Below are 17,488 nucleotides of genomic sequence, written 5' to 3' on the forward strand. Positions count from 1 at the left end.
AATTTTACTGGTTTTAGGTTAAAAAAAAAAAAAAGATTAGCACGTAACCATACGGGAAATGTATCCATAACACTGGGGCAGAGCCCATTTCTATGTTTTTTGTAACCGTAGGCATTCATTATTGATCTTTATTGTCTGTATTTCTGTCTGCCCATCTCTCTCTTTTCCTTCCTCATTTACTTCGTCCTCCCTCCCTTCCTTCCTGTTGTCAACCAAGTCATCCTAATTTGGTTAGAAATAAAATTCCAATAATCTTATGTAACTGCACCTGGTAAAAGCAAAGATTTATGTCATTTGGCTCTAGGATTCACTAATACCCTCTTTATGTTTATGTAATTCTTTTTTCATTTCTTTGCTTGCTTCAGATGTGAAAAGAGAGTCTCTGGGCAAGGAAGAACCTGTCTAAACTGTTCTAGGTCCAAGTTCAAGCAGGTTACTAAACAAGAGAATGAGGTTTGCCTTTACTTAGATATTTGCACAAAGGGATCCACAGCTGAACAATATTGGACTTGAAATCAGAAGTCCTGGGTTTTGGCTCTGATTCTGTCACTGAGTGTGTGACCTCGGACAATCACCACCATGCTACCTGAAGCCAGCCTTGGTTACTTCATTTAATTGACAGAGATAAAGTATTTCCCTTCCTACTTTGCAGAGTTGTTGCGCAACTAAAGTGCAATGATGCAACTTGGGCAACAGCACCAAGTCACCCGAAAAGCACTTTACTGGGAAAGCAAGGTGTATTTTTAAGTAGGGAAAACATATAATTTATCCTCCAAACTGGGACTTTTTTTTTGTTTAGAGTAACAAGGGGAGCTCGTTTAGACTCAGAGAAAGAGTCACACCCTCGTGGTAGTTTGAATCACTTATATGGGGTATTTCTTCTGGGTTTCCTTTGGCCAATCATCTTGCTCTGCCTGGTTCTGAGTTCGTATTTGGTTTATCTCAGGGTCCTCCCGTGTATGCGCATGCATCTTTTAGCCAAGATGGATTCTAGCAAAGAGGTCTATGGGTAGGTTGACACCACCTACTATGGGGTGGCATCCCCTACATTTTTAACCCCCGATAAGCCTTTCTGTGCATGTGTAGTCAGGAAGGTCTCCTTGACCTTGAGAATGAGAAATATCTGGTCTTTTATCTCTTATCTGGGCAGGGGCTCAGCTTCTCCTCCCGCTGCTATTATCTTCATCTTGGAGTATCTGTCCACAAGGGACAAAGTCCAGCTGCTCAGCCTGGGGCCCATCTATCTCCTGCCCCAGTATCAGTATGAACTCATGATTTTTAACATATTACAGACAGATGAGTGTAGACAAGATATAGATATGTGTAGATATGTGTATATATTCATACATATATTTTCTAGCTCTTTCTGCTGAGAGGGTCTAGAAGCAATGGGCACATCTAGCACCCAGATCTTAGTTTCCAAATATCATTTCCCAAAAAGAGGATCCATCAATCCTTGGTGAGGAATTCCTGGGTAAAGACAGGGAAAGAACACATGGGCCTAAAACATTTTGTGGTAGCAAAAAGTAAGGAAGTACTCAAAAAATTATAGGGGCATGTCAAAAGGACAAAAGAGTCAAAGTAGGGCTTCCCTGGTGGCACAGTGGTTGAGGGTCCACCTGCTGATGCAGGGGACGCGGGTTCGTGCCCCGGTCCGGGAGGGTCCCGCGTGCTGCAGAGTGGCTGGGCCCGTGAACCATGGCCGCTGAGCCTGCGCGTCCAGAGCCTGTGCTCCGCGACGGGGGAGGCCACAACAGTGAGAGGCCCGCGTACCGCAAAAAAAAAAAAAGAGTCAAAGTAAAGGATAAAATTCCAAACAGTAAATGTAGAAGGGATGGTAGAAATAGAAAAATGACAATTTGGCAAACAGCACAGTAGTAATTGTAATAATAGTTGCAGGCAAGTATCATTAATGGATGCTAAAATTAGTGGAAGAAAGTATGATGAGAAGATACTTGCATAGTCTCAGAGTATTTTGTTTCCCTTCTTGTTTCCCTTTTCAGACAATGAGAAATCTGGTTCTTTTATACATAATATAATATTGTTCAATCCAGTAATACACATAAATTCAGAGTGCTAACCCGTAAACGTGAAAAACACATTCATCAAATAGAATCTGTCGTTAGCCTTTGACAGCATACAGTAAAAATACATTTTTTTCAACCTTACTTAGATTAGTTCTTCCCTTCCCCACTCCCCTCAGTGTGGTTATGTTACTCATTTTTAATACAATTAGGTTTACTTTTTACTGTTTGTATTCCATTTTGGATCCTTCTACCCTCCTCCTTCAAACACACAAACATTCTGGTTGTTATTTATTTATTTATATAGTCATTATCTGGATATGTGACACATTACCATGGTTTGAAAATCTGAGCTATACAGAAAGGCATACTCAGCCAAGTTCTCTCCACCACCCCCTGTTCCTAACCGTGTTCCCGTTCCTCTGTTCTTTCCACAGCTTTCCCACCCACCTTCTGTAGGTATCAATCGCACTAGGTTTTGGTTTACCCTTCCTGTATTTCTTTTTGCGCAAATGTGCAGATACTTGTGCATTTTCTTAGGGTTTCTTTTCTCTTCCATGAAAGGAAATGTACTATAGATGGAAAGTCCATTCTGGTTGCTGGGTGGGACTGGAGGGAGGCTTGAGCGGATGTGAAGAGAACACTTGGGAAGCCGCTGCTGTGGACCAGGAGAGAGATGGGGGAACTGGTGCAGCTCCAGTGGCAGCAGAAAAGAGGACAGGTTTGAATGATGTTTGGAGGTGATATTGTCATAATTTGGTAACTGATTTCTGAGGGCGACGTCATGGATGATGTTTTGGTTTCTGGCTTGACTGATTGGATGGATGCTAGTGTTGCTCCCTGAGATAGAGAACACTGTAAAAGGGTCAGATTTGGTGAGGGGTCCCTCACATGGGTCTGTGTTTGGACATGTCGAGTTTGAAGTGGCGATGGAGTAGGCACCTGAGGCATAAAGCACAGAGGAGAGCAAGAGAGAGGCATAGACGTATATACACTACCAAATGTAAGGTAGATAGCTAGTGGGAAGCAGCCATATAGCACAGGGAGATCAGCTCGGTGCTTTGTGACCGCCTGGAGGGGTGGGATAGGGAGGGTGGGAGGGAGGGAGATGCAAGAGGGAAGAGATATGGGAACATATGTATATGTATAACTGATTCACTTTGTTATAAAGCAGAAACTAACACACCATTGTAAAGCAATTATACTCCAATAAAGATGTAAAAAAAAATTATGCAGGGAAGTAGGCATAAACTGGTACTGCCCTAGGCAAACTGGGACAAATGGCCATCTGATTTCTAACTTAATTAACATATACCTTTGCCTTGTTCTTAAAAATAGTTTAAGTCTGCTTGCAAAAATATGTGCACCTGATTTTATTGGTGATTATAAAAGTGTTTTGGTGGGGAAATTGTAGGGAGGGGTGGTGAGGGTGGTAGCTCATGGTTATGAAGGAAGAACCAAGAAGCTCCTCCAAACGTCTAGAAATCAAGTGCAATTTCACAGTTGCATTCTGAGATTTAGATGTGCAGAGCATCTGAAGAGCCCATGAGATGTTGTGATTTATAAGAAATATGTATTTGGCCACATTCAGATAACCGAAATATATTTCTCACATATATTTGATCTTCACCCTGGGTTCCTGGCTCATAACTCTCAAAATCCTTGGAATTTCCTGAGCAGTAAGAGCAATGGGAACATGTTTTGTTATAATATTTGGTTTCTTGTCCTCAGGTCCTGAAATGGCTTCTAAGCCTTAGAGGTGAAACAGATGTCTTGTTATTCATAACAAGCTTCTTTCCACCACAACTGGGTTTAAGTTAAATGGGGTGACTTTTAAAAAGCACCTAAGGATGGGGGCCCGTTGCCCGTTGCCCAACCCCGGGATTAGAGGGTTAGCACTTTTGGTCCCACCCTCCACTCTCCACTCTCCACTCCAGGGAGGGGGGAGGGGCTAGGGGCTGGAGATTGAGTTCGATCAGCAATGGCCAGTGATTTAATCAATCATGCCTATGTAATGAAGCCTTCATAAAAAACCCAAAAGGAGGGGTTAGGAGAGCTTCTGGGTTGGTGAACATGTGGAGGTGCTGGGAGAGTGGTGTGGCCAGAGAGGGCATGGAAACTCAGCATTCTTTCCCTATACCTTGCCTTATACATCTATTCTATCTGGTTGTTCCTGGTTATATCTTTTTATAATAAACTGGTGATCTAATAAGCAAAACGCTTCTCCTGGTTCTGTGAAATGCTCTAGCAAATTAATCAAACCCGCAGAGGGGGTCATGGGAACCTCTGATTTATAGCCAGTTGGTCAGAGGTACAGGTAAAACCTGGACTTGCAACTAGCATCTGAAGCCCAGGAAGGGAGACCTTGGAACCTCCAGGGTATAGCAGGTTGGTCAGAAGCACATGTGATAACGTGGGCTTGTGACTGGCATTTGAAGGTACAGGGGCAGTCATGTAGGACTCAGTCTTTAACCTGTGGGATTTACCTGTGCTATCTCCAGGTGACTAGTGTTAGAATTGAGTTGAATTGTATGTAGGACATCAAGCTGGTGCCCAGAGAACTGTTGTTGGTGTGGGGGGAACCTCCACTCCACCATGGTGGAATTGGGTCCAGGAAAACTTTTAATCTCCCTCTGGAAGTGGTGAAGATGCTGGTTAGGAAGTGAAAGGAAGAAAGAATTGGATGAGTTGATCAAGAAGTACCTTAACTACTTCACTTTGATCACCATCCTCAAAAAGGGAAAAGAGAAAGAGAAGAAAATAGGTACCATACCAGTGTTGACTAAGGTGACAAAAGGGTAATGGAATGATTTTGGTCTTGGAGTTTATTCATTTAACTTCCTTTCCCTCTGCTGCTGACCTTGATATATGAATGATATCAGTTACAGTCATACTTGTTTGCTAAACAAACAAGAGCCATGTAAACTTAAAAAGCTACTGGTAAGAAAAGTATAGATCAGACTAGAAGTAAGAAGACATGGCTCTGTTGCAGCCCCACCCAGCAGAGGCTTGGAGTGGTTAAGTTCTTCTTTGAACACTGTTATTTCAAGGCTCTGGTGACACTGACATTGAGCTGGTGGGAGATGGATTTCCCCTATAATATGAAGGGTGGGGTAGAAATCCTTACTGTCGGGGAGACCAGCTCAGCCCATTGCAGTGGTCTAGGTGAGATTTTTGACCTCAAGGGAGAGCAGGCAGGGAGGAAAGATAGATTCTGAGTTAGCTAAGGATGGAATGGACAGAATAAGTTGACTAGATGTGAAAGAGCATTACTTCTGTATGCAAAATCCTGCAGTGTTCCAACTGAAATTCTTCTGTTCGAAGGAATTCAATCTTCCAGTGAAAACAGGAGCTCTCGACATGATGCCAGCTAGCCACGGTGGTGGTGGCACCCCTATAGTTCTGGTGTCAAGAAGAAAGAAGGAAGATGAAAGTAGAAGAGAAGTGGGCTCTAGCTGTCCCATTAACAAGGGAGAGTCCACAGTCCTCATAATCTCAGTGGTGGCAAACAAAGACCTTCAGCAACTGCAGGAGTTCAACTCCTGAATTCCACTATGGTTTGAATGTCAGGGATGTTCTTAAGTGAGATATTTGTAAATCAGGAGCTCTTTTCCTGGTATGTCTACCTGCTGCATACCAGGCTGGTATCTCGGTACTGATTTGAAAGACTGCACATTTTTCCTCCAAAAAAGTTAGTTTCTTATTCTTTTAACTAATGCAACTTATGATTTGGAAAATGGCAGTTTGTTCCAAGGAGTGAGATTCAGTGTTTTTGTTTTGGGGAAAATGAGTACTGTGGAACATAAGATCATAATTCTAAATGCCTTGGTGAATGAAAGAGAGAGCAAGCATAAGAGAGGTGTTTTAGCAGAATTGTAGGATAGTACATCAGAGAGGCAAAATACACTGTTTCAATAGATGATAAAGAACTGACTCTGGAAATATACCAGGAAGAAAAGTGCCAGGGTTGGTTCTTCAAAAAAATTAAACATAGAATTATGTTACAAGCCAGCAATTTCACTTCTGGGTGTATACTCAGAAGAATTGAAAGCAAGGAATTGAACAGATATTTGTACACCAATGTTCATAACAGCATTATTCACAATAGCCAAAAGATGGAAACAGCCCACAGATCCATCAATGGATGAATGGATAAAGAAAATGTGGTATATACATGCAATGGAATAGTATTCAGGCTTAAAAAAGGAATGAAATTCTGGCACATACTACATGGATGAAACTTGAAAACATGCTAAGTGAAATAAGCCAAACCTAGAAGGGAAAATACTGTATGATTCCATTTATATGAGGGACCTAGAATAGTCAAATTTATAGAGACAGAAAATAGAATGGTAGTTGCCAGGAGCTAAGGGAAGGAGGGAAAGAGGGATTATTGTTTAATGGGTACAGAGTATCAGTTTGGGATGATTAAAAGAGTCCTGTGATGGATCGTGGTGATTGTTGTACAGCAATGTGAATTCATCTAATGCCACTGAACTGCACACTTAAAAGTGGCTAAAATGGTAAATTTTATGTTATATATATTTACCACTATTTTAAAAAGTTTAAAATATGCCAGGGAAAACCCTTCTGAGGGTATTCAGTAGACAGCTAAAAAAAACCAGCAATGTAAATCCAAAGTTGAAGTAAACCCGGGTCTGCATACAAACTGAGGCATACAAGATATTTTCCCCAGCACTGGCCATACCCTCTCTTAAGTTCTGGCTCATAATTATACAGAGGTAATAACTCATTAAAAAAAAAGGAAATAATAAGAGGAAGCATGGTATTGCATACTCCAGGCTTCTGAAACTTTTCCATCCAAGTATCCCTCACAGCTAAGAAGTGGGAACTTGGAACTCTAATTTCTGGAGACAGAATTTAAAGCCCCAGAAATGGGAAGTTCCTTTGAAGTTCTGTGTCCCATCTTCAAAATTTATGCCACGTTTCTATTCTATTCCCTAATATATTTATGTTTATCTTAGTATCATTTTTTCATGTAACTCATTCAACTAATGTTGTTTTCAGTGCCTACCCCTGACCGTTCACAATTCCTAGCAGGGGTAGAGTGGGGGACAAAAGAAGCAAGGCTGCATTCCTCCTAGGGATGCAGTGGGGGGTGATGGAGGAGTGAAAAAGGACGCCAGCATGACCCAGAATCAGGCAAAACCTATGCCCAGCTGTGTGAATTTTGTTTAGCTTCCTGCTCCCTCCCCGTTGGACACACTGGCCAGGGAGTCAGAACAGTGCTCTGTGTGGTTGTGTGAGTCTGGACGCATGCGCTGGGCTCTCTTCATCTCCGTTTCATCTGCTCAGAAGTCACGGGGCTGGATCTCCAAGCTGTTACTGTTGGGCAGAGGGGAGCCCTGCAGGCCTTAACATGGTCGGGACTTTTCTCCAGCCATCCCTTGCTTTACTACTCTCCTCTGTTCCCACGCTGCAAAGGATAGCTCCCATATAAATGATTTCTGGGGCTCCAGGGAACCTGTTTCCTCCTGAGGGAACTTGCTTTCTGTTTACGGATTATCTGAGAGTGAGGATGTCTGAACTTTAAACTTGGCTGTATATGATTAAAGTACAGCATAATCCACTTTACTCCCAAGTCTGTTATCATTTGGGATTTGGATTCCACCCAGCTCTCTTAAATAATTACTCTGAATGCTCAAAATACACCAAGCGCTATTAAATGCATCATTACATTTAATCTCAGGTGAACTTTATCAGACAGTTTAGCAGAAAAACTAAAAGCAGGGCTCTGGAGCCAGACTGCCTGGCTACCCTCCTGGCTGCCTTACTTTCCAGCTGTGTGACTTCAGACAAGTGACTTAGCTGCCTCCCTCTGAACCACTGTTTTCACGTCTATAGAAAGGGATAGTAATAGTATCCAGCTGCTATGAGAATGAAATGAGGTAATAACATGTAGAACACCAGAGAGCAAGTACTTTTTTTAAAAGGTGAGCATATTATTACCCTCATTTTACAGAAGAGAAAATTGAGGCTCAGAGATGTTAAACAACTTGCCAAATTCACGCTGATAGGGAAGGGCAGAGGTAGAATTGGAACCCAGGACCATCAGAAGTTGAAGTCCATGATCCAGATGATTACTCATCCAGAAGACAATTACCAGGATTGCTGGCTTCCAAGAGGACCTCATTAGAGCACATTTTCTTTCACTTTATATCCTGGCTTTGACCTTAAGGCCATTACTGTGGCAACATTCCATGACTACATTCTACACTACAGTGATGCTCTGTGGCTTGTCTCTCTAGCTTATGGTGTCTCCCTAGCATCTTAACTTTCCTAATAATGGGATTTAATGGGAAAAGAGAAATAGAGCAGACAGCAAGAGAGTGGACGGAAAATAGTAGAGTGCCCCAGACAGGCAGAGGATTCAGGAAGGGACTGAAATCAGGTCTGTGTTACTTGTGGGGACCTATTCACTTTGCAAATTGCCTATGAACAACCCCCTCACCCCTGCCCTGAGGGTTCTAGCTAAGCCCCTGAGGGACTTTTTAAAACATTTCTTGTGGAAGAGATTCTGGGAACAAGATGGTGGAGTAGGAAGATACAGAGCTCACTTCCCCTCATGGGCACACCAAAATTACATCCATGGGCTTCCCTGGTGGCACAGTGGTTGAGAGTCCGCCTGCCGATGCAGGGGACATGGGTTCGTGCCCCGGTCCGGGAAGATCCCACATGCCGCGGAGCGGCTAGGCCCGTGAGCCATGGCCGCTGAGCCTGCGCGTCCGGAGCCTGTGCTCCGCAACAGGAGAGGCCACAACAGTGAGAGGCCCGTGTACCGCAAAAAAAAAGAAAAAAAAAATTACAACTATTTACAGAGCAACTGTTGATGAGAAAGACGGGCATCTAACAGAAAAAGATTTTCTACGACTAAAGCTATAAAGAAGGAACCACAACAGATGGGTAGGAGGGGCGGAGTCGTGATATAGTCATGACTCCTACCCCCGATGGGCACCCACAAAGGGGAGGATAATTACAATTACAGAGGTTCTCCCCAAGGAGCAAGGTGTCTGAACCCCACATTGGGATCCTCAGTCCGGGGGTCCTGTACTGGGAAGAAAAGCCCCTAGCAGGTTTGACTTTGAAGGCCAGCAGGGTTTACTTTTGGGGGACTCAGAGAACTGTGGGAAATAGAGACTCCACTCCTAGAGGGGGCATACAAAGTCTCACATACTCCAAGACCCAGGACAGAAGTAGTAACTTGAAAGGAGCCTGGGTGAGACCCACCTGCTGATCTTGGAGAGTCTCCCAGAGAAGCAGAAGGCAACTGGAGCTCACCCTGGGGACACAGACACTGGTGGCAGCAATCCTTGGGAGCTCATTCTACCACTTGGACACTTGTGCTGAATTACAAGAAAAAAACTGCAAACCCCACAAACATGTGGAGACTAAACAATATGCTACTGAACAACCAGTGGATCACTGAAGAAATTAGAGAAGAAAATAAAAATATACCTGGAGAAAATGAAAATGAAAACACTACAATCCAAAATCTGTGGGATGCAGCAAAAGTCGTTCTAACAGGGAAGTTTATAGTAATACAAGCCTACCTCAGGAAACAAGAAAAATCTCAAAGAACCTCACCTTACACCTAAAGGAACTAGAAAAAGAAAAACAAACAAAACTCAAAGTTAGTAGAAGGAAATGAATCATAAAGATCAGAGCAAAAATCAATGAAATAGAGATTAAAAAGCAATAGAATATGTCAATGAAGCTAAGAGCTGTTTCCTTGAAAAGATCAACAAAATCAATAAACCTTCAGCCAGACTCATCAAGAAAAAAAAGATAGAGGGCCCAAATCAGTAAGTCAGAAATGAAAAAGGAGAAGTTACAACCGATACCACAGAAATAAGAAGGATCAAAAGTGGTTACTGCAAACAATTATTTGACAATAAAGTGAATAACTAGGAAAAATAGACAAGTTCCTAGGAATCTCCCAAGACTGAACCAAGAAGAAATAGAAAATATGAACAGGCCAGTTACCAACAGTGAAATTGAATCAGTGATTTAAAAAACAACTCCCGGGACTTCCCTGTTGGTGCAGTGGTTAAAAATCCACCTGCCAATGCAGGGGACACGGGTTTGATACCTCGTCTGTGAAGATCCCACATGCCGCAGAGCAGCTAAGCTCGTGCGCCACAACTACTGAGCCTGTGCTCTAAAAGCCCATGAGAGGGGAGAAGCAGGAAGATGGCAGAAGAGTAAGACGTGGAGATCACCTTCCTCCCCACAGATACATCAGAAATTCATCTACACGTGGAGCAACTCCTACAGAACACCTACTGAACGCTGACAGAAGACCTCAGACCCCCCAAAAGGCAAGAAACTCCCCACATACCTGGGTAGGGCAAAAGAAAAAAGAATAAACAGAGACAAAAGGATAGGGACGGGACCTGCACCAGTGGGAGGGAGCCGTGAAGGAGGAAAGGTTTCCACACCCTAGAAGCCCCTTCGCGGGCGGAGACTGCGGGTGGCGGAGGGGGAAAGCTTCAGAGTACCGAGGAGAGCACAGCAACAGGGGTGCGGAGGGCAAGGCGGAGAGATTCCCGCACAGAGGATCTGTGCCCTCAGGCACACACCAGCCCGAGAGGCTTGTCTGCTCGGCCGCCGGGGCGGGAGGGGCTGGGAGCTGAGGCTCGGGTATCGGGTTTCGGTCGGAGCGCAGGGAGAGGACTGGGGCTGGCGGCAGAAAGAGAGCCTAAAGGAGTTGGTGCGCCACGGCTAGCCCGGAGGGAGTCCGGGGAAAAAGTCTGGAGCTGCCGAAGAGACAAGAGACTTTTTCTTCCCTTTTGTTTCCTGGTGCGCGAGGAGAGGGCATTAAGAGCACTGCTTAAAGAAGCTCCAGAGACGGGCGCGAGCCGCGGCTGAAAGCGCGGACCCCGGAGACGGGCGTGGGACGCTGGGGCTGCTGCTGCCGCCGCCACAAGGCCTGTGTGCGAGCGCAGGTCACTGTCCATCCCCGCTTCCGGGGAGCCTGTGCAGCCCGCCACTCCTGGGGTCACGGGACCCAGGGACGGCTTCTTCGGGAAAGCGCACGGAGCGCCTCGGGCTGGTGCAACGTCACGCTGGCCTCTGCCGCCGCAGGCCCGCCCCGCACTGCGTGCCCCTCCCTCCCCTCAGTCTGAGTGAGCCAGAGCGCCCGAATCAGCGGCTCCTTTAAACCCTGTCCTGTCTGAGCGAAGAACGGACGCCCTCCGGCGACCTACGCGCAGAGGCGGGGCCAGGTCCAAGGCTGAGACCCGAGAGCTGTGAGAGCAGAGAAGAGACAGGGAAATCTCTCTGTGCAGCCTCGGAGGCAGCGGATTAAAGCTCCACGGTCCGCTTGATGTGCCCTGCGTCTGTGGAGTGCATGAATGGACAGCGAATCATCCCAAATTGAGGAGGTGGACTTTGAGGACAAGATTTAAGAGATTTTCCCCTTTTCCTCTTTTTACAACGAATTATCCCAAATTGAGGAGGTGGACTTTGAGAGCAAGATTTTCGATTTTTTCCCCCTGTTCTCGTTTTGTGAATGTGTATGTGTATGCTTCTGTGTGAGATTTTCTCTGTATAGCTTTGCTTCCACCATAGGTCCCAGGGTTCTATCCGACCGTTTTTTTATTAATAATTACTTTTTTATTTTTAATAATGCTACTATATTTTATACTTTATTCTATTTTACTTTATCTTCTCTCTTTCTTTTTTTCCTACCTTCCCTTCCTCCCTCCCTCCCTCCGCCCCTTTCTTTCTTTCTTTCTTTCTTTCATTCCTCCCTCCCTCCCTCCTGTCTTTCTTTCTTTCTTTCTTTCCTTCCTCCCTCCCTCCCTCCCTTCTTCCTTTCACTCTTTCTTTTTCTTTCCTTCCTCCCTCCCTCCCTGCTGTCTTTCTTTCTTTCTTTCCTTCCTCCCTCCCTCACTCCCTTCTTCCTTTCACTCTTTCTTTCCTTCCTCCCTCCCTCCCTCCTTTCTTTCTTTCTTTCCTTCCTCCCTCCCTCCCTCCTTTCTTTCTTTCTTTCCGTCCTTCCTCCCTCCCTCCTTTCTTTCTTTCTTTCTTTCTTCGTTCCTTCCTTCCTTTCTTTCCTTCTTCCTTTCTATCTCTCTCTCTTTCTTTCTTCTACTAATTCTTTCTTTCTACTTTTTCTCCCTTTTATTCTGAGCCGGGTAGATAAAAGGCTCTTGGTGCTGCAGCCAGGAGTCAGTGCTGTGCCTCTGAAGTGGGAGAGCCAACTTCAGGACACGGGTCCACAAGAGACCTCCCAGCTCCACATAATATCAAGCGGCAAAAATCGCCCAGAGATCTCCATCTCAACACCAGCACCCAGCTTCAGTCAACGACCAGTAAGCTACAGTGCTGGTCACCCTGTGCCAAGCAACTAGCAAGACAGGAACACAACCCCACCCATTAGCAGAGAGGCTGCCTAAAAACATAATAAGGCCACAAGCACCCCAAAACACATCACCAGACGTGGACCTGTCCACCAGAAAGACAAGATCGAGCCTCAACCACCAGAACACAGGCACTAGTCCCCCCCACCAGGAAGCCTACACAACCTACTGAAACAAGCTTAGCCACTGGGGACAGACACCAAAAACAACGGGAACTACGAATCTGCAGCCTGCAAAAAGGAGACCCCAAACACAGGAAGATAAGCAAAATGAGAAGACAGAAAAACACACAGCAGGAGAAGGAGCAAGATAAAAACCTACCAGACCTAACAAATGAAGAGGTAATAGGCAGTCTACCTGAAAAAGAATTCAGAATAATGATAGTAAAGATGATCCAAGATTCTATTTCCATGATCCAAAATCTTGAAAATAGAGTAGACAAAATGCAAGAAACAGTTAACAAGGACCTAGAAGAACTAAAGATGAATCAAGCATCAATTAAAAACACAATAAATGAAATGAAAAATACTCTAGATGGGATCAATAGCAGAATAACTGAGGCAGAAGAACGGATAAATGAGGTGGAAGATAAAATAGTGGAAATAACTGATGTAGAGCAAAATAAAGAAAAAAGAATGAAAAGAACAGAGGACAGTCTCAGAGACCTCTGGGACAACATTAAATGCACCAACATTCGAATTATAGGGGTTCCAGAAGAAGAAGAGAAAAAGAAAGGGACTGAGAAAATATTTGAAGAGATTATAGTTGAAAACTTCCCTAATATGGGAAAGGAAATAGTTAATCAAGTCCAGGAGGCACAGAGAGTCCCATACAGAATAAATCCAAGGAGAAATATGCCAAGACACATATTAATCAAACTGTCAAAAATTAAACACAAATCATATTAAAAGCAGCAAGGCAAAAACAACAAATAACACACAAGGGAATCCCCATCAGGTTAACAGCTGATCTCTCAGCAGAAACTCTACAAGCCAGAAGGGAATGGCAGGACATAATTAAAGTGATGAAGGAGAAAAACCTGCAACCAAGGCTACTCTACCCAGCAAGCATCTCATTCAGATTTGATGGAGAAATTAAAACGTTTACAGACAAGCAAAAGCTGAGAGAGTTCAGCACCACCAAACCAGCTTTACAACAAATGCTAAAGGAACTTCTCTAGGCAAGAAACACAACAGAAGGAAAAGACCTACAGTAACGAACCCAAAACAATTAAGGAAATGGGAATAGGAACATACATATCGATAATTACCTTAAATGTAAATGGACTAAATGCTCCCACCAAAAGACACAGATTGGCTGAATGGATACAAAAACAAGACCCATATATATGCTGTCTACAAGAGACCCACTTCAGACCTAGAGACACATACAGATTGAAAGTAAGGGGATGGAAAAAGATATTCCATGCAAATGGAAACCAAAAGAAAGCTGGAGTATCAATTATTATATCAGACAAAATAGACTTTAAAATAAAGACTATTAGAAGAGACAAAGAAGGACACTACATAATGATCAAGGGATCGATCCAAGAAGAAGATATAACAATTGTAAATATTTATGCACCCAACATAGGAGCACCTCAATACATAAGGCAAATACTAACATCCATAAAAGGGGAAATCGACAGTAACACACTCATAGTAGGGGACTTTAACACCCCACTTTCACCAATGGACAGATCATCCAAAATGAAAATAAATAAGGAAACACAAGCTTTAAATGATACATTAAACAAGATGGACTTAATTGATATTTATAGGACATTCCATCCAAAAACAACAGAATACACATTTTTCTCAAATGCTCATGGAACGTTCTCCAGGATAATCATATCTTGGGTCACAAATCAAGCCTTGGTAAATTTAAGAAAATTGAAATTGTATCAAGTATCTTTTCTGACCACAATGCTATGAGACTAGATATCAATTACAGGAAAAGATCTGTAAAAAATACAAACACATGGAGGCTAAACAATACACTACTCAATAACGAAGTGATCACTGAAGAAATCAAAGAGGAAATAAAAAAATACCTAGAAACAAATGACAATGGAGACACGACAACCCAAAACCTATGGGATGCAGCAAAAGCAGTTCTAAGAGGGAAGTTTATAGCAATACAATCCCACCTTAAGAAACAGGAAACATCTCGAGTAAACAACCTGACCCTGCACCTAAAGCAATTAGAGAAAGAAGAACAAAAAACCCCCAAAGTTCGCAGAAGGAAAGAAATCATAAAGATCAGATCGGAAATACATGAAAAAATGAAGGAAACGATAGCAAAGATCAATAAAACTAAAAGCTGGTTCTTTGAGAAGATAAACAAAATTGATAAACCATTAGCCAGACTCATCAAGAAAAAAAGGGAGAAGACTCAAATCAATAGAATTAGAAATGAAAAAGGAGAAGTAACAACTGACACTGCAGAAATACAAAAGATCATGAGAGATTACTACAAGCAACTCTATGCCAATAAAATGGACAACCTGGAAGAAATGGACACATTCTTAGAAATGCACAACCTGCCAAGACTGAATCAGGAAGAAATAGAAAATATGAATAGACCAATCACAAGCACTGAAATTGAAACTGTGATAAAAAATCTTCCAACAAACAAAAGCCCAGGACCAGATGGCTTCACAGGCGAATTCTATCAAACATTTAGAGAAGAGCTAACACCTATCCTTCTCAAACTCTTCCAAAATATAGCAGAGGGAGGAGCACTCCCAAACTCATTCTACGAGGCCACCATCACCTTGATACCAAAACCAGGCAAGGATGTCACAAAGAAAGAAAACTACAGGCCAATATCACTGATGAACATAGATGCAAAAATCCTCAACAAAATACTAGCAAACAGAATCCAACAGCACATTAAAAGGATCATACACCATGATCAAGTGGGGTTTATTCCAGGAATGCAAGGGTTCTTCAATATATGCAAATCAATCAATGTGATACACCATATTAACAAACTGAAGAAGAAAAACCATATGATCATCTCAATAGATGCAGAGAAAGCTTTCGACAAAATTCAACACCCATTTATGATAAAAACCCTGCAGAAAGTAGGCATAGAGGGAACTTTCCTCAACATAATAAAGGCCATATATGACAAACCCACAGCCAACATCGTCCTCAACGGTGAAAAACTGAAACCATTTCCACTAAGATCAGGAACAAGACAAGGCTGCCCACTCTCACCACTCTTATTCAACTTAGTTTTGGAAGTTTTAGCCACAGCAATCAGAGAAGAAAAGGAAGTAAAAGGAATCCAAATTGGAAAAGAAGAAGTAAAGCTGTCACTGTTTGCAGATGACATGATACTCTACATAGAGAATCCTAAAGATGCTACCAGAAAACTACTAGAGCTAATCAATGAATTTGGTAAAGTAGCAGGATACAAAATTAATGCACAGAAATCTCTGGCTTTCCTGTACACTAATGATGAAAAATCTGAAAGTGAAATCAAGAAAACACTCCCATTTACCATTGCAACAAAAAGAATAAAATATCTAGGAATAAACCTACCTAAGGAGACAAAAGACCTGTATGCAGAAAATTATAAGACACTGATGAAAGAAATTAAAGATGATACAAATAGATGGAGAGATATACCATGCTCCTGGATTGGAAGAATCAATATTGTGAAAATGACTCTACTACCCAAAGCAATCTACAGATTCAATGCAATCCCTATCAAACTACCACTGGCATTTTTCACAGAACTAGAACAAAAAATTTCAAAATTTGTTTGGAAAAACAAAAGACCCCGAATAGCCAAAGCAATCTTGAGAACGAAAAACGGAGCTGGAGGAATCAGGCTCCCTGACTTCAGACTATACTACAAAGCTACAGTAATCAAGACAGTGTGGTACTGGCACAAAAACAGAAAGATAGATCAATGGAACAGGATAGAAAGCCCAGAGATAAACCCACGCACATATGGTCAACTTATCTTTGATAAAGGAGGCAGGAATGTACAGTGGAGAAAGGACAGCCTCTTCAATAAGTGGTGCTGGGAAAACTGGACAGGGACATGTAAAAGTATGAGATTAGATCATTCCCTAACACCATACACAAAAATAAGCTCAAAATGGATTAAAGACCTAAATGTAAGGCCAGAAACTATCAAACTCTTAGAGGAAAACATAGGCAGAACACTCTGTGACATAAATCACAGCAAGATCCTTTTGGACCCACCTCCTAGAGAAATGGAAATAAAAACAAAGATAAACAAATGGGACCTAATGAAACTTCAAAGCTTTTGCACAGCAAAGGAAACCATAAACAAGATCAAAAGACAGCCCTCAGAATGGGAGAAAATATTTGCAAATGAAGCAACTGACAAAGGATTAATCTCCAAAATTTATAAGCAGCTCATGCAGCTCAATAGCAAAAAAACAAACAACCCAATCCAAAAATGGGCAGAAGACTTAAATAGGCATTTCTCCAAAGAAGATATACAGACTGCCAACAAACACATGAAAGAATGCTCAACATCATTAATCATTAGAGAAATGCAAATCAAAACTACAATGAGATATCATCTCACACCAGTCAGAATGGCCATCATCAAGAAATCTAGAAACAGTAAATGCTGGAGAGGGTGTGGAGAAAAGGGAACACTCTTGCACTGCTGGTGGGAATGTGAATTGGTACAGCCACTATGGAGAACAGTATGGAGGTTCCTTAAAAAACTAAAAATAGAACTACCATATGACCCAGCAATCCCACTACTAGGCATATACCCTGAGAAAACCAGAATTCAAAAAGAGACATGTACCAAAATGTTCATTGCAGCTCTATTCACAATAGCCAGGAGATGGAAACAACCCAAGTGTCCATCATCGGATGAATGGATAAAGAAGATGTGGCACATATATACAATGGAATATTACTCAGCCATAAAAAGAAACGAAACTGAGCTATTTGTAATGAGGTGGATAGACCTAGAGTCTGTCATACAGAGTGAAGTAAGTCAGAAAGAGAAAGACAAATACCGTATGCTAACACATATATATGGAATTTAAGAAAAAAAATGTCATGAAGAACTTAG

General features: G+C 42.6%; 1 long non-coding RNA gene across 1 annotated transcript in view; it reads left to right on the plus strand.

Moving 5' to 3' along the window:
• Nucleotides 1–17,488, plus strand: part of LOC132498809 (uncharacterized) — a 185,391-nt gene that overhangs the window by 83,546 nt on the left and 84,357 nt on the right. The window lies entirely within an intron of this gene.

This window comes from Mesoplodon densirostris, chromosome 1, assembly GCF_025265405.1.
Source record: "Mesoplodon densirostris isolate mMesDen1 chromosome 1, mMesDen1 primary haplotype, whole genome shotgun sequence".
NCBI lineage: Eukaryota > Metazoa > Chordata > Mammalia > Artiodactyla > Ziphiidae > Mesoplodon > Mesoplodon densirostris.